The 18,676-nt window shown below is 47.1% G+C and overlaps 1 protein-coding gene across 1 annotated transcript in view; it reads left to right on the top strand.

The window, feature by feature from the left end:
* The first annotated feature begins 2,068 nt into the window (after positions 1-2,068).
* LOC139248288 (zinc finger protein 665-like) overlaps positions 2,069-18,676 on the top strand; it is a 115,154-nt gene continuing 98,546 nt past the window's right edge. The window contains exon 1 of the mRNA XM_070872070.1: positions 2,069-2,131. The gene's annotated coding sequence lies outside the window, so the exon portion shown is untranslated. The remainder of the gene's footprint in view (positions 2,132-18,676) is intronic.

The raw sequence follows: 18,676 nt of genomic DNA, 5'->3' as shown, positions 1-18,676 counted from the left end.
GTCCAGGGTGTCCTTGGAGATGGAGCACGCGGTGTCCACCGGTACGCTCGCGGCCTTCCGCGAGAGGTGGGCACCGGAGGGACTGGAGTGCATCATCACGCCCGGCAACCAAATTTTAATTTGATTTTACGTTTTTAAGTTTAATTTGTTTTAATTGCCGGTGCTTTTAGTGTCCCCCTCTCCTTTTATAGGGGGCACTGGAAAAAAGGAAAAATTTGATTTTAGTGCCCAACAAAAAAAACCACAAAAAAAAAACCAAAAAAAAAAAAAAAGGGCCTTGTAAATGTCTTGTGTGTGTCATCCAGGTCGGGTGGCACGGATACATGTTTTATGTTTTCACAGGTAAACTCAAAAGAGTTTCACTCAGTGAGCGGAAGAAGATGGTTTCAAACAGCCGGGAATGGAGAGCCCGCGGCTTTGGGGTAAGGCAGCGAGCAGCAGCCTCCTTACAGCAGCGCAGCGCAGCGCTTTGGGAGCGTGTCCGCAGGTGGGCTCAGAGACCGGCACTGAGTCCGGGGAGAGTCGGGGGTCTGTGTGTAAGGGGCGGAGTGGAGCAAGAACCAGTGTCAGTGCGTGGTGTGATTGGGGGGATGGAGAGGCCATTCTCGGGCTGTGTGTGGACAGTGTGTGTCCAGGGGGAAGGGAGACAGAATGGGCAGAATCTGCTGTTTACAATCATTGCTGCTTTCGCTCTCCTAACCAGGACTGAACGTTCCTGGTTTAATTCCGTCGGGGGCTGTTTGTTTGTCAGAGGCAGAGTGGAGCAGGAACTAGTTCCGGAACATGGCGTGAGTGGGGGAAGGGAGAGGCCATTCTCGGGCTGTGTGTGGACAGTCTCTTACTTTCTACTTGAGGATAAAATGGTCCTCTGATGACTCTGGTTGTAAGCAGATCTTACAGTAGCATCTCATGGTTCTCCGCATGCCGTTGCACATGAACCAATGAACGTTACTTGGCAGAGTTTGCTTGATGGCTCCTGCATAAGGGTGACACTCGTTAATCGTTTGCACTTCAGTCCCCCGCTCCTGATCTTTGGGCCCCCTGTGCGGAGGGGAGCGGGCAGATCGGAAGGCCTCCTCGTAGGACTGCTCCTGGGCATGGCCAAGGTAGCCATTAACCGGTCCAGGCCACGGGCGGTCGAGGGGGTGTTCAGCCTGACTGCCTGCCTCTCTTCCACGGTTATGTTCGTGCCAGGGTGTCCTTGGAAATGGAGCACGCGGTGTTCACCGCTATGCTCGTGGCCTTCCGTGAGAGATGGGCGCCAGAGGGACTGGAGTGCATCATCACCCCCAGGAACCAAATTTTAATTTTATCCATTTAATGCCAAAGTTAAATTTGTCTGTTTTAATGCCCCTTTAATAAGGGGGCACTTGATTTATTGTTTTACTAAAATAGTTGTGTACACAGTGTGGGGTAACAGTGAAAGTAAATCAACTCGCTCTTTCAAATCATTGCTGCTTTCTTTCCCCAAATCAGTAGTGAATGTTCCTGATTCAGTCCCAATCTCATCGTGTCTGTTGTTCTTCGACAGTGAACAGTGGAAAACAGCCTGACGGTGAGGATGTGAGAAGTTTCACAAAGTGTATCTATTGCAGACACCAGGTGAGGAGTGTGGGAGAAGACATTTCAAGCATCGGTTATTTTGTTTTGGTGCATTGAGTTGTCCAGAACCGTGTTGCTGGTGATCGAGAGCCTGTCGCTCCCTCAGATACATCAGGATCCGGGCTCTGTGACATTCTGTTAACTGCACAGGCCCTCAACTCGGTTTCAAAAGTCTGAAAACAATTGTTGTACAGCCCAGGTACTATAGTTATATTCCAGGAAGAGATTCAGAATTTTACAAGTAGTCCCATGGGAGTGGGAGATATAAACCTGAACTGTTCCAATCGGGTGGTCCTATTCATGGACCAGTGCTGTTCGTATCGTGGTTCCCCTCTTTACTTTATTATAAACAAACATGTTAATTATAACTTTACTTTTTATAGTCTCCCACTCACCTGTCCATATCATAACTAATAATGTTCTCGTATTATTATTCTCAGAGAGAAGTACTTCACTGAGCCTGAATAAATGTGATCTTTCCTCCACCCGGAACACAAGGAACAGTGCTGTCAGCTCCTTCTCACTCACAGTAAGTATATTATCACTTACAGAGCGCAGAGACAAAAAACTGGTCTGAATCCTATTGTCATAGGCAGCAGAAGCTGTCAGTCCCACAGTGATCCGAATTTCCAGAGTTACATTATGAATCCCACAGTCACTTAGAGCAGTACAATAAGATGTTGTTTCAAAGTCCAAACATATCGCACTGAGAGACAGATCCATTTTCACTCACTTACTCACAAACACAGGAACAGATAGACACTGACACAGTGTCAATCCACACTGCTGGCATACACGGACTGTCAACCAGTGCAGGCAGCTCCTTCCCTCACACAGTAAGTACATTATCACTCACAGAGCGCAGAGACACAGAACTGGCCTCAATCCTACTATCACAGGCAGCAGAAGCAGTCAGTCGCACAGTAATCCAGAGTACAAGAGTTACATTGTGAATCTTACAAGGAGCAGTAGAATCAGATGCTGTTTCACCATTGAATCAGATAGAAACATAGAAACATAGAAAATAGGTGCAGGAGCAGGCCATTCAGCCCTTCTAGCCTGCACCGCCATTCAATGAGTTCATGGCTGAACATGAAACTTCAGTACCCACTTCCTGCTTTCACGCCATACCCCTTGATCCCACGAGTAGTAAGGACTTCATCTAACTCCCTTTTGAATATATTTAGTGAATTGGCCTCAACTACTTCCTGTGGTAGAGAATTCCACAGGTTCACCACTCTCTGGGTGAAGAAGTCCCTCCTTATCTCGGTCCTAAATGGCTTACCCCTTATCCTTAGACTGTGACCCCTGGTTCTGGACTTCCCCAACATTGGGAACATTCTTCCTGCATCCAACCTGTCCAAACCCGTCAGAATTTTAAACGTTTCTATGAGGTCCCCTCTCACTCTTCTGAACTCCAGTGAATACAAGCCCAGTTGATCCAGTCTTTCTTGATAGGTCAGTCCCACCATCCCGGGAATCAGTCTGGTGAATCTTCGCTGCACTCCCTCAATAGCAAGAATGTCCTTCCTCAAGTTAGGAGACCAAAACTGTACACAATACTCCAGGTGTGGCCTCACCAAGGCCCTGTACAACTGTAGCAACACCTCCCTGCCCCTGTACTCAAATCCCCTCGCTATGAAGGCCAACATGCCATTTGCTTTCTTAACCGCCTGCTGTACCTGCATGCCAACCTTCAATGACTGATGTACCATGACACCCAGATCTCGTTGCACCTTCCCTTTTCCTAATCTGTCACCATTCAGATAATAGTCTGTCTCTCTGTTTTTACCACCAAAGTGGATAACCTCACATTTATCCACATTATACTTCATCTGCCACGCATTTGCCCACCCACCCAACCCATCCAAGTCACTCCGCAGCCTCACAGCACCCTCCCCGCAGCTCACACCGCCACCCAACCTAGTGTCATCCGCAAATCTGGAGACACTACATCTAATCCCCTCGTCTAAATCATTAATGTACAATGTAAACAGCTGGGGCCCCAGCACAGAACCCCGCGGCACCCCACTAGCCACCGCTCGCCACTCCGAAAAGCACCCATTCACTCCTACTCTTTGCCTCCCGTCCGACAACCATTTCTCAATCCACGCCAGCACACCACCCCCAATCCCATGCGCCCCAACTTTGCACATTAATCTCCTGTGTGGAACCTTGTCGAAAGCCTTCTGAAAGTCCAAACACACCACATCAACCGGCACTCCCCCGTCCACTCCACCCCCAAAAAACTCCAGAAGATCCGTCAAGCACGATCTCCCTTTCACAAATCCATGCTGACTTGGACCTATCATGTCACCATCCTCCAAACGCGCTGCCACGACATCCCCAATAATTGACTCCATCACTTCACCCACCACTGAGGCCAGGCTGACCGGTCCACAATTCCCTGCCCTCTCTCTCCCTCCTTTTTTAAAAAGTGGGGTTACATTGGCTACCCTCCACTCGACAGGAACCGATCCAGAGTCAATGGAATGTTGGAAAATGACTGTCAATGCATCCGCTATTTCCAAGGCCACCTCCTTAAGTACTCTGGGATGCAGTCCATCAGGCCCTGGGGATTTCTCGGCCTTCAATCCCATCAATTTCCCCAACACAATTTCCCGACTAATAAAGATTTCCCTCAGTTCCTCCTCCTTAATAGACCCTCCGACCACCTTTATATCCGGAAGGTTGTTCGTGTCCTCCCCAGTGAATACCGAACCAAAGCACCTGTTCAACTGGTCTGCCACTTCCCCGCTCCCCGCCATGACTTCCCCTGACTCTGACCACAGGGGACCCACGCTTGTCCTCACTAACCCTCCTCTCTTTACACACCTATAGAAACTTTTGCAATCCGCCTCAACGTTCCCTGCAAGCCCCTGACATGTAGATAATACACCCGCACTCACTTGCCAGAAACTGGCAGGTAGAGAATAAAACACACAATCACATATCTTAATATATAAGTTAGAAAGTAAAAACAATACTCTCATATCCGAAGCTACGGGTACAGAGCAAAAGCAATAATCACGTATCAGGAAAGGAGAGATTCAGTATTAAGCCATCTCGAATATACCAGAAAATGACAGGTGCAGAATAAAACCCACACTCCTGTACCATAGACTGACAAATACAATCTACAACCCACACCCACATAGATGAAAGTGACACACACAGAGTAAACTCCACACCAGAGAGTGACAGGTAGAGTGTAAATCCCAGAGTCACATGTCAGAAAACAGAGGTAAAAAGTAAAACTGATACTTGCATTGCAGAATCTGACAGTTTCTGAGCTAAAGACATATTGCCATCTCAAACTGGCAGATGCAGAGTGAAACCCACACACACCTATCAGAAAGGTAAAACCGTTACTCACATATCAGACAAATTCAGGTAGAACATAAAACAGATATTCACGTTCACATACCAGAGACGGGCAGATACAGAGTAAATCCCCGCTCATATAGCAGGAACTGACAGGTACAGTCTAAAACATACACCCAAATTGCAGGAGCTAATAGGTGCTGATTAAACCCAGACTAACACACCAGAAACTGAGAGGCACAGATTAAACTCCCACACACATACCTAAATCTGACAGTTACAGAAATATACACAGACTCGCATATGAGAGACACATGCAGTATAAAGCCCATATTCATGTATCATACATAAAAGCTGACAGTTACAAGTTAAACTACCACTCATAAGCCAGAAACTGACAGGTACAGATTAAACCAACACTCACATATCAGAAACTGACAGGTTCAGAATAAAATCCACAATCACATACCAGAAACTGACCAATACAGATTAAAACAATACTCATATACCAGAAACTGACAGGAACAGATTAAAACACACACTCAGATATGAGAAACTGACAGGTACAGAATAAACCCCACTCTCACATACCAGAAACGCCTGGCTCACTTTAATTGCCTTCTGCAGTGTCACCATAGTGTCCACAGAGAGGAGGCACTCATGGCTGATTCCATTAACAAAGATGTCCCTCAGTGCTTCGGTGAGATGGTTGCCCAAATCACATGGTGCAGCCATTCGTCTCAGGTCTGCAGCATATTTTGCAATTTCTTGGCCTTCGGGCCACCAGTGGGTGTAGAACAAATGTATGGCTGTGAGGATGCTCTCTTTAGGTTTGAGCTGTTCCTGTGTTATTGTTACAAGCTCTGCATACATTTTGATTGTCGTCTTCACTGGGGCTAGCAGGTCCCTGACGAGGCCATGGACTGTGGGCAGGGCAGGATAGCTCTGCGCTTATCAGCCAGCGAGATCGGGTCGTCTCCTGCCAGGTCATTTGCAATGAAAACGTGTTCGAGCCTTTCCACAAAGGCATCCCAATCTTCCCCCTCAGCGAATTGTTGAAAGTTGCTAAGGTTAGCCATTTTGTGCATGGAAATTCATAATCTCCTCATGAGATGTTGTGTGTAAGCACTCTAGTAAGGTAACACAAGGTAAGGTATTGTACTTGAACTGTTGTGACCTTTGTTCATTTATTGTAGCTCCTGAGTAAGGATACAGTGAGGTGCGCTCCCTTTTATACTTGGTTACCTGCAGTGTGCAGGTGAGCCTTAGGTCTCCACCAGTAGCACCCTCTGGTGGTACAGGTATAGTGTATACAGTGTGAAGATACATTCAGTGGTCTAATCTTACAGTACATACTTTATACATACACAACAGTTTTGGTCTCCGCATTTAAGGAAGGGTATACTTCCATTGGAGGCTGTTCAGAGTTCTCTCGGTTGATTCCAGAGATCAAGGGGTTGACTTATGAAGATAGGTTGAGTAGTTTGGGCCTATACTCATTGGAGTTCAGAAGAATGAGAGGTGATCTTATTGAAACATGTAAGATAATGAGGGGGCTCAACAAGGTGGATGCAGAGACGATATTTCCACTCATAGGGGAAAATAAAACCAGAGGACATAGTCACACAATAAGGGGCCGCCCATTTAAAACTGAGATGATGAATTTCTTCTTTCTGAGGGTTGTAAATCTGTGGAATTCGCTGCCCCAGAGAGCTGTGGAAGCTGGGACACTGAATATGTTTAAGGCGGAGATGGACAGATTTTTGAGCGATAAGGGAATAAAGGGTTATGGGGAGCGGGCAGGGAAGTGGAGCTGAGTCCATGATCAGATCAGCCGTGATCTTATTGAATGGCGGAGCAGGCTCGAGGGGCTGTATAGAAACATAGAAAATAGGTGCAGGAGCAGGCCATTCAGCCCTTCTAGCCTGCACCGCCATTCAATGAGTTCATGGCTGAACATGAAACTTCAGTACCCCCTTCCTGCTTTCACGCCATACCCCTTGATCCCCCGAGTTGTAAGGACTTCATCTAACTCCCTTTTGAATATATTTAGTGAATTGGCCTCAACTACTTTCTGTGGTAGAGAATTCCACAGGTTCACCACTCTCTGGGTGAAGAAGTTTCTCCTTATCTCGGTCCTAAATGGCTTACCCCTTATCCTTAGACTGTGACCCCTGGTTCTGGACTTCCCCAACATTGGGAACATTCTTCCTGCATCCAACCTGTCCAAACCCGTCAGAATTTTAAACGTTTCTATGAGGTCCCCTCTCACTCTTCTGAACTCCAGTGAATACAAGCCCAGTTGATCCAGTCTTTCTTGATAGGTCAGTCCCACCATCCCGGGAATCAGTCTGGTGAATCTTCGCTGCACTCCCTCAATAGCAAGAATGTCCTTCCTCAAGTTAGGAGACCAAAACTGTACACAATACTCCAGGTGTGGCCTCACCAAGGCCCTGTACAACTGTAGCAACACCTCCCTGCCCCTGTACTCAAATCCCCTCGCTATGAAGGCCAACATGCCATTTGCTTTCTTAACCGCCTGCTGTACCTGCATGCCAACCTTCAATGACTGATGTACCATGACACCCAGGTCTCGTTGCACCTTCCCTTTTCCTAATCTGTCACCATTCAGATAATAGTCTGTCTCTCTGTTTTTACCACCAAAGTGGATAACCTCACATTTATCCACATTATACTTCATCTGCCACGCATTTGCCCACTCACCTAACCTATCCAAGTCACTCTGCAGCCTCATAGCATCCTCCTCGCTGCTCACACTGCCACCCAACTTAGTGTAATCCGCAAATTTGGAGATACTACATTTAATCCCCTCGTCTAAATCATTAATGTACAATGTAAACAGCTGGGGCCCCAGCACAGAACCCTGCGGTACCCCACTAGTCACTGCCTGCCATTCCGAAAAGTACCCATTTACTCCTACTCTTTGCTTCCTGTCTGACAACCAGTTCTCAATCCACGTCAGCACACTACCCCCAATCCCATGTGCTTTAACTTTGCACATTAATCTCCTGTGTGGGACCTTGTCGAAAACCTTCTGAATGTCCAAATATACCACATCAACTGGTACTCCTTTGTCCACTTTATTGGAAACATCCTCAAAAAATTCCAGAAGATTTGTCAAGCATGATCTCCCTTTCACAAATCCATGCTGACTTGGACCTATCATGTCACCATTTTCCAAATGCGCTGCTATGACATCCTTAATAATTGATTCCATCATTTTACCCACTACTGAGGTCAGGCTGACCGGTCTATAATTCCCTGTTTTCTCTCTCCCTCCTTTTTTAAAAAGTGGGGTTACATTGGCTACCCTCCACTCGATAGGAACTGATCCAGAGTCAATGGAATGTTGGAAAATGACTGTCAATGCATCCGCTATTTCCAAGGCCACCTCCTTCAGTACTCTGGGATGCAGTCCATCAGGCCCTGGGGATTTATCGGCCTTCAATCCCATCAATTTCCCCAACACAATTTCCCGACTAATAAAGATTTCCCTCAGTTCCTCCTCCTTACTAGACCCTCTGACCCCTTTTATATCCGGAAGGTTGTTTGTGTCCTCCTTAGTGAATACTGAACCAAAGTACTTGTTCAATTGGTCTGCCATTTCTTTGTTCCCCGTTATGACTTCCCCTGATTCTGACTGCAGGGGACCTACGTTTGTCTTTACTAACCTTTTTCTCTTTACATACCTATAGAAACTTTTGCAATCCGCCTTAATGTTCCCTGCAAGCTTCTTCTCGTACTCCATTTTCCCTGCCCTAATCAAACCCTGATTATGGCCTACTCCTGCTCCTATTTCTTATGTTCTTATATAAAAGTAACTACCAAAATTACCAACAGGTAGGTGGGCCCATTACCAAACTTTACAGAAACGGCAATTACTGAATTACCAACAATAGTGAGGTGTATCATTAATCTTTATATAAAAAGTAATTGCTGCAATTACCAACAGGGAGAAGGGCCCATCACCAATATTTATATCAACAGACACACAAATATAGACACACGTGTACACACAGACACACATATATAACAGACATATATCACACACACAGGTAGAGACATCCCCCAAACACACACACAGCCCGTACACAGACATATATCACACACACAGGTAAACGCACCAACCGCCATCCTGTGGGCTCGTGGCCATCTACGCCCCTGATGTCAGCTTACGTGACGTCACAGACGGATTGCCAGGTTACCGGTGTCACACAGCTGGCGTTTCTGGGTTACTGACGTCACTAGCGGTCAGACGGGTAAAATGCGGCGCGGATTCAAATCGGGAGCCACGTGACTGGGAGCGGCCCCGCCTCCGACTGTGGGAGTGGGCGGGGCGCTTGTCCAGCTGTGCCGTCCGCGATTGGTGCGGCGAGCTGTCCATCAGCTGCTTGCACCCAATAGTAGCGATGGATCACGTTTGATTCGCTGAGCGCGCTCTGCGCAGGTCCTGGATCCCCGGAACCCCGGATGTTGACGATTGGTGAAGGAAAAATCAAAATGGCGGAAAGCAAGCGAAGGCAGCGCGGTCGCAGAGAGAGCCGGGGCTGAGGGTGCGTGTCCCGGGGGGAGAGGGAGCCGGGAGCTGAGGGTGAGTGTCCCGGGGGAGAGAGAGCGGGGGGCTGAGGGTGAGTGTCCCGGGGGGAGAGGGAGCGTGTCCCGTGGGGGAGAGGGAGCTGGGGGCTGAGGGTGAGTGTCCCGGGGGGGAGAGGGAGCCGGGGGCTGAGGGTGAGTGTCCCGGGGGGAGAGGGAGCCGGGGGCTGAGGGTGAGTGTCCCGGGGGCTGAGGGCGTGTCCTGGGATGGGGTGCGGGGTGAAGAGGGAGCCGACACTTGCTCTAGTGCTAGAGACTGGCGGGTACAGAATATAACCAACACTCACATACCAATTACTGACAGTTACAGCTTTAATCCACACTCACAAACCAGATACTGACAGGTACATATTGAGCACCACACTTATCTACCAGAAACTGAGAGATGCAGAATAAAACCCACACTCTTACATCAGAAACTGACAGGACTGAGTCTTAAGAGAAGTAGCGACAGGGATAGTGGAATGCATTGGTTGTAATTTACCAAAATTCCCTGGATTCTAGGGAGGTCCCAGCAGATTGGGAAACTGCAAATATAATGCCCCTATTTAAAAAAAGGACGAATGACAAAAAGCAGGAAACTATAGACCAGTTAGCTCAACATCAGTGGTTGGGAAAATGTTGGAGCCCATTATTAAAGAAGCAATAGCAGGACATTTGGAAAAGCATAATTCAGTCAGACAGAGTCAGCATGGATTTATGAAGGGGAATTCATGTTTGACAAATTTGCTGGTATTCTTTGAGGATGTAACGAACAGGGTGGTAAAGGGGAACCAGTGGATGTGGTGTATTTGGACTTCCAGAAGGCATTTGACAAGGTGCCGCATAAAAGATTACCGCACAAGATAAAAGTTCACGGGGTTGAGGATAATATATTAGCATGGATAGAGGATTGGCTAACTAGAGAGTCGGGATAAATGGTTCATTCTCGGGTTGGCAACCAGTAACTAGTGGGGTGCCACAGGGATCAGTGCTGGGGCCCCACTATTTACACTCTATATTAACGACTTGGAAGAAGAGACCGAGTAGAACATAGTCAAGTTTGCTGACGATACAAAGTTGGGAGGAAAAGATGTGTGTGATAAGTACACAAAAAACCTGCAAAAGGACATAGACAGGCTAAGTGAGTGGGCAAAAATTTGGCAGATGGAGTATAATGTTGGAAAGTGTGAGGTTATGCACTTTGGCAGAAAAAAATTGAAGAACAAGTTCTTATTTAAATGGAGAAAAATTGTAAAGTGCTGCAGTACTGAGGGTCCTGGTGCATGAAATCAAAAGGTTATTATTGCATGTACAGCAAGTAATCAGGAAGGCCAATGGAATGTTGGCCTTTATTGCAAAGGGGATGGAGTATAAAAGCAGGGAAGTCTTGCTGCAGTTATATTGGTGAAGCCACACCTGGAATACTGTGTACAGTTTTGGTTTCCATATTTAAGAAAGGATATACTAGTTTTGGAGGCAGTTCAGAGAAGGTTCACTAGGTTGATTCTGGAGATGAGGGGGTTGACTGATGAGGGAACGTTGGCCTCTACTCCTTGGAATTGAGAAGAATGAGAGGTGATCTTATCAAAATTTATAAGATTATGAGGGGGCTTGACAAGGTGGATGCAGAGAGGATGTTTCCACTGATAGGGGAGACTAGAACTTGGGGGCAGAGAAACAGAAAATAGGTGCAGGAGTAGGTCATTTGGCCATTCGAGTCTGCACCACCATTCTGATGGCTGATCATTCCCTCAGTACCCTTTTCCTGCTTTCTCTCCATACCCCTTGATCCCTTTAGCCGTAAGGGCCAAATCTAACTCCCTCTTGAATATATCCAATGAACTGGCATCAACAACTCTGCGGCAGGGAATTCCACAGGTTAACAACTCTCTGAGTGAAGAAGTTTCTCCTCATCTCAGTCCTAAATGGCCTACCCCTTATCCTAAGACTGTGTCCCCTGGTTCTGGACTTCCCCAACATCGGGAACAATCTACCCGCATCTAACCTGTCTCGTCCCATCCCGTCAGAATCTTTTATGTTTCTGAGATCCCCTCTCATCCTTCTAAACTCCAATGTATAAAGGCCCAGTTGATCCAGTCTCTCCCCATATGTCAGTCCAGGAATCAGTCTGGTGAACCTTTGCTGCACTCCCTCAATGGAAAGAATGTCCTTCCTCAGATTAGGAGACCAAAATTGAACACAATATTCCAGGTGAGACTTCCCCAAGGCCCTGTACAACTGCAGTAAGACCTCCCTGCTCCTATACTCAAATCCCCTAGCTATGAAGGCCAACATACCATTTGCCTTCTTTACCACCTGCTGCACCTGTATGCCAACTTTCAATGACACCCAGGTCTCGTTGCATCTCCCCTTTTCCTAATCTGCCACCATTCAGATAATCTGTCTTTGCGTTTTAGCCCCCAAAGTGGATAAGCTCACATTTATCCACATTATAGTGCAATATGCCATGCATTTGCCCACTCACCTAACCTGTCTAAGTCACCCTGCAGCCTCTTAGCGTTCCCCTCACAGCTCACACCGCAACCCAGTTTAGTGTCATCTGCAAACTTGGAGATATTATAGGCATAATCGTAGAATTAGTGGCAGCCCATTTAAAACTGAGATGAGGAGGAATTTCCTCATATCAGAGGGTTGTAAATTCATTGCTTCAGAGAGCTGTGGAAGCTGGGTCATTGAATAAATTTAAGACAATTTCTTAACCGATAAGGGATTATGGCACGCGGGGAGGGAAGTGAAGCCGAGTCCATGAACGGATCAGGCAGGATCGTATTAAATGGCGGAGCAGGCTCGAGGGGCCGTATGGCCTACTCTTTCTCCTATTTCTTATGTAGACAGATACACACTCCCATACCAGAGACAGACTTGCACAGAGATAGATATACACTCCCGTAGTAGACACTGATGGGCACAGAAATAGATACCTATTCCCATACCAGAGACTGACAGGCAAAGAGATAGATACATACTCCCATACCATGACAAGCATAGAGATAGATACATACTTCCATACCACGGACTGATAGGCACAGAGATAGATACATACTCCCATACCAGAGACTGACAGGCACTGAGATAGTTACATACTGACCAGCACACAGATAGATACATACTCCCATACCAGAGATTGACAGCACAGTGACAGATACATACTCCCATTCACGACTCTGACTGGCACAGAGAATAGATTATTACTCCCATAGCAGACTCGACAGCACTGATTGATACAGACTCGCGTACCAGAGACTGACCGGCACAGAGATAGATACATAGTCCCATACTGGACACCACCGGACACACAGTTACATTCTCCCACACCAGAGACTGACAGCACAGAGATATACACGTACTCCTATACCAGAGAATAACGGGCACAAAGATAGATACAAACTCCCATACCCGAGATTGACAGGCACACAGATAGATACATACTCCCACACCAGACACTGACTTGCAGAGATAGATACATATTCTCATACCAGACACTGACTGGCACAGATACATAGTCCCATACCGGAGACTGACAGCACACAGATGGATACATACTCCCACACCCGACACTGACTGGCACAGAGTTAGATACATACTCCGATACCAGAGACTGACAGGCACACAGATAGATACTTACTCCCATACCAGAGAATGGCAGGCGCAGAGATAAATACGTACTCCCATACCAGAGATTGTAGGTGCAGAGATAGATACATACTCCCATACCCGACACTGACTGGCACAGAGATAGATACATACTTCCATACCAGACACTGACAAGCACAGAGCTAGATACCAGGCCCATATCAGAGACTAAATGGCGCAGTGATAGATACATACTCCCAGACCATAGACTGACCGGCACATAGATAAATACATATTCCCATACTAGAGAATAGCAGGCATAGAGATAGATACATACTCCCATACCCAACTCTGACTCGCACAGAGATAGATACATAGTCCCATACCAGAAACGGACAGCACAGACAGATACATATTCCTATACAAGACACTAACCGGCACACAGATAAATACATACTCCCATACCAGAGATTGACAGGCAGAGAGATAGTTACATACTCCCGCACAAGATACTGACAGGCACACAGATACATACATACTCCCATACCAGCGACTGACTGCACAGAGATAGATACACTCACTCATACCAGACAATGACATAGATACATACTCCCACGCCAGAGACCGACAGCACAGAGATAGATACATACTCCCAGACTAGAGAATGACAGGCACAGAGATAGAAACATAGAAAATAGTTGGAGGAGTAGGCCATTCGGCCCTTCGAGCCTACACCGCCATTCAAAAGATCATGGCTGACCTTTCCTGCTTACTCTCCATACCCCTGGATCCCCTTAACCCTAAGAGCCATATCTAACTCCCTCTTGAATATATCCAATGAACTGGCATAAACAACTCTCTGTGGCAGGGAATTCCACAGGTCAACAACTCTGAGTGAAGAAGTTTCTCCTCATCTCAGTCCTAAATGGCCTACCCCTTATCCTAAGAATATGGCCCCTGGTTCTGGACTTCCCCAACATCGAGAACATTCTTCCCGCATCTAACCTGTCCAGTCCCGTCCGAACCTTATGTGTTTCTATATGAGATCCCCTCTCATCCTTCTAAACGCCAATGAATAAAGGCCCAGTTGATCCAGTCTCTCCTCATATAACAGCCCAGCCATCCCTGGAATCAGTCTGGTGAACCTTTGCTGCACTCCCTCAGCAGCAAGAACGTCCTTCCTCAGACTAGGAGACCAAAAGTGAACACAATATTCCAGGTGAGGCCTCACTAAGGCCCTGTACAATTGCAGTAAGACCTCCCTGCTCCTATATTCAAATTCCCTAGCTATGAAGGCCAACATACCATTGGCCTTCTTGACCGCCTGCTGTACCTGCGTGCCCACTTTCAGTGACCGATGAACCATGACACCCAGGTTTCGTTGCACCTCCAATTTTTCTAGTCTGCCGCTGTTCAAATAATATTCTGCCTTTGTGTTTTTGCCCCCAAAATGGATAACCTCACATTTATCCACATTATACTGCATCTGCCATGTATTTGCCCACTCACCTAATCTGTCCAAGTCACCCTTCAGCCTCTTAGCGTCCTCCTCACAGCTCACACCGCCACCCAGTTTAGTGTCATCCGCAAACTTGGAGATATTACACTCGATTCCTTCATCCAAATCGTTAATGTATATTGTAAAGAGCTGGGGTCCCAGCACTGAGCCCTGCGGCACCCCACTAGTAACTGCCTGCCATTCTGAAAAGGACCCGTTTATCCTGACTCTCTGCTTCCTGTCTGCCAACCAGTTCTCTATCCACGTCAGTACATTACCCCCAATACCATGCGCTTTGATTTTGTACACCAATCTCCTGTGCGGGACCTTGTCAAAAGCCTTTTGAAATAGATACTTATTCCCATACCAGAGAGTGAGAGGCGCAATGATAGACACATACTCCCATACCAGAGAATGACAGGCTCAGAGATAGATACATACTCCCATATCGGACACTGACAGACACACAGATAGATACATACTCTCATACTAGAGACTGACAGGCATGGAGATAGATACATACTACCATCATCATCATAGGTAGTCCCTCGAGTCGAGGATGACTTGCTTCCACACCAAAAAGTTCAAAGGTGTTTCAATGAAGGACATAATATTCTAGGTCCCGAACTGAATCTTAAAAGGTGAAAGATTGCTGTGCGTGGATTTTTTTAATGTTTGGTGACCGTTGCACACCAGCCGCCACACGGACATGACAGAGCTAGGTCTTGGTCCAGTGGAGACCAGCTCTGCTGCAAAGACATATTGAGCACACATATTGCAGTGTGGGCTGGCCCATGCTGCCCCTGGGCCCTCGCCTCTTCTGGGGCAATACTCCCAAAGCAGAGACTGTCTTGCACACAGATCGATACATACTCACGTACCAGAAACTGACAGGCACAGTGATAGATGCATACTCCCATACCAGTGAATGGAAGACACAAAGATAGATACGTACTCCCATACCAGAGATTGACAGGCATAGAGATAGATACATACTGCCATACGCGACACTGACTGGCAAACAGAAAGATACATACGCCCAGACCAGAGAATGAAAGACACAGATAGATACATTCCCCCATACCAGAGACTGACATGCACAGAGATAGATACATACCCCCATACCAGACACTGACAGAGATAGATACATACTGACAGAGATAGATACATACTCCCATACCGGAGACTGATGGGCACACAGATAGATACTTAATCCCATACCAGGCACTGGCAGGGACAGAGAGAGATACATACTGACAGGCGCAGAGATAGATGCATACTCCCAGACCAGAGACTGACTTGCACACAGATAGATACATAATCTCATACCAGAGATTGTAGGCGCAGAGATAGATACATACTCCCATACCAGAGAATGGCAGGCACAGAGATAGATATATATGCTCATTCCAGACACTGACTGGCACAGAGATAGATACATACTCCCATACCAGAGAATAGCAGGCACAGAGATAGATACGTACTCCCGTACCAGAGACTGACCGGCATAGAGATAGATAAATACTCCCACACCAGACACTGACAGGCACAGAGATAGGTACATACTCCCACACCAGAGACTGATAGGTACAGAGTTAGATACATACTCCCAGACCAGGGAATGACAGGTACAGAGATAGATACGTACGCTCGTACCAGAGACTGACAGGCACAGTGAAAGATACATACTCCCATACCAGAGATTGACAGGCATAGAGATAGATACATACACCCATACCGGACACTGACAGCACACAGATAAAGATGAAATAGCAGCACATTTGGAAAGCAGTGACAGAATCGGTCCAAGTCAGCATGGATTTATGCAAGCGAAATCATGCTTGACAAATCGTCTGTAATTTTTTGAGGATGTAACTAGTAGAGTGGACATGGGAGAACCAGTGGATGTGGTGTATTTGGACTTTCAAAAGGCTTTTGACAAGGTCCCACACGAGATTGGTGTGCAAAATTAAAGCACATGGTATTGGGGGTAATGTACTGACATGGATAGAGAACTGGTTGGCAGACAGGAAGCAGAGAGTCGGGATAAACGGGTCCTTTTCAGATGACAGGCAGTGACTAGTGGGGTGCCGCAGGGCTCAGTGCTGGGACCCCAGCTATTAACATTAATGATTGAGATGAAGGAATTGAGTGTAATATTTCCAAGTTTGCAGATGACACTAAACTGGGTGACGGTGTGAGCTGTGAGGAGGACGCTAAGAGGCTGCAGGGTGACTTGGACAGGTTAGGTGAGTGGGCAAATGCATGACAGATGCAGTACAGTGTGGATAAATGTGACGTAATCCACTTTGGGGGCAAAAACACGAAGGCAGAATATTATCTGAATGGCGGCAGATTAGGAAAAGGAGAGGTGCAATGAGAGCTGGGTGTCATGGTACATCAGCCATTGAAAGTTGGCATGCAGGTACAGCAGGTGGTGAAGAAGGCAAATGGTATGTTGGCCTTCGTAGCTAGGGGTTTTGAGTATGGGAACAGGGAGGTCTTACTGCAGTTGTACAGGGCCTTGGTGAGGCCTCACCTGGAATATTATGTTCAGTTTTGGTGGTCTAATCTGAAGAAGGACGTTCTTGCTATCGAGCGAGTGCAGCGAAGGTTCACCAGACTGATTCCCAGGATGGATGGACTGACATGAGGAGCCATGACCTTGTTGAATGGCGGAGCGGGCTTCAGTGGCTAGATGGCCTACTCCTGTTCCTAATTCTTATGTTCTTATGAGAGACTGGATCGACTGGGCCTGTATTCACTGGAGTTTCGAAGGATGAGAGGGGATCTCATGGAAACATATAAAATTCTGACGGGACTGCACAGGTTAGATGCAGAAGGAATGTTTCCGATGTTGGGGATGTCCCGTACCAGAGACTGACAGGCACAGAGATAGATGCATACTCCCATACCAGAGACTGACAGGCACACAGATAGATACATACTCCCAGACCAGAGACTGGGGAAGTCCAGAACCAGAGGACATAGTCTTAGGATAAGGGATAGGCCATTTAGGACTGAGATGAGGAGAAACTTCTTCACTCAGAGAGTTGTTGACCTGTGGAATTCCCTACCGCAGAGAGTTGTTGATGCCAGTTCATTGGATATATTCAAGAGAGAGTTAGATATGGCCCTGACGGCTAAAGAAATCAAGGGGTATGGAGAGAAAGCAGGAAAGGGGTACTGAGGTGAAGGATCAGCCATGATCTTATTGAATTTTGGTGTAGGCTCGACGGGCCGAAAGGCCTACTCCTGCATCTATTTTCTATGTTTCTATAGTCCCATACCAGAGACTGCCAGGCATAGAGATAGATACATACTCCTATACCAGAGACTGACGGGCACAGAGATAGGTACATACTCCCATCATCATCATAGGCAGTCCCTCAAGTCGAGGATGACTTGCTTCCAGACCATAAAGTTCACAGGTGTTTGAATGAAGGACCTAATATTCCAGGTCCTGAACTAAATCTTGAAGGGTGGAAGATGCCTGTGCGTGGATTTTTTTATCGTGTGGTGGCCGTTGCACACCAGCCACCACACGGACTTGACAGAGCTAGGTCTTGGTCTGGTGGCAAGGATTAACCAAGGCGACTGGAAACCGCCTCTGCTGCAAGGACATCGTGCGCACACATATCGCAGTGTGGGCTGGACCGTGCTGCCTCTGGGCCCTCGCCTCTTCTGGGGCGATACTCCCAAACCAGAGACTGACAGCACACCGATAGATACATACTGCCATACCAGACACTGACAAGCATAGAGACAGACATGTACTCCCGTACCAGATTGTGTAGGTACAGAGACAGATACGTACTCCTGTACCAGATCGTGTAGGCACAGAGACAGATACGCACTCCCATACCAGAGATTGTAGGCACAGAGACAGATACGTACTCCCATACCAGAGACTGACAGCGCAGAGATAGTTACGCAGTCCCATATCAGAGACTGACAGATACAGTGATAGACGCATACTCCCATACCTGAGACTGACGGGCACAGAGTTAGATACAAACTCCCATACCCGACACTGTCAGGCACACAGATTGCTACATACTC

The sequence above is a fragment of the Pristiophorus japonicus genome, unplaced genomic scaffold, assembly GCF_044704955.1.
Source record: "Pristiophorus japonicus isolate sPriJap1 unplaced genomic scaffold, sPriJap1.hap1 HAP1_SCAFFOLD_29, whole genome shotgun sequence".
Classification (NCBI taxonomy): domain Eukaryota; kingdom Metazoa; phylum Chordata; class Chondrichthyes; family Pristiophoridae; genus Pristiophorus; species Pristiophorus japonicus.
The sequence above is the reverse complement of the archived record's forward strand: the minus strand, read 5'-3'. Positions and strand labels throughout refer to the sequence as shown.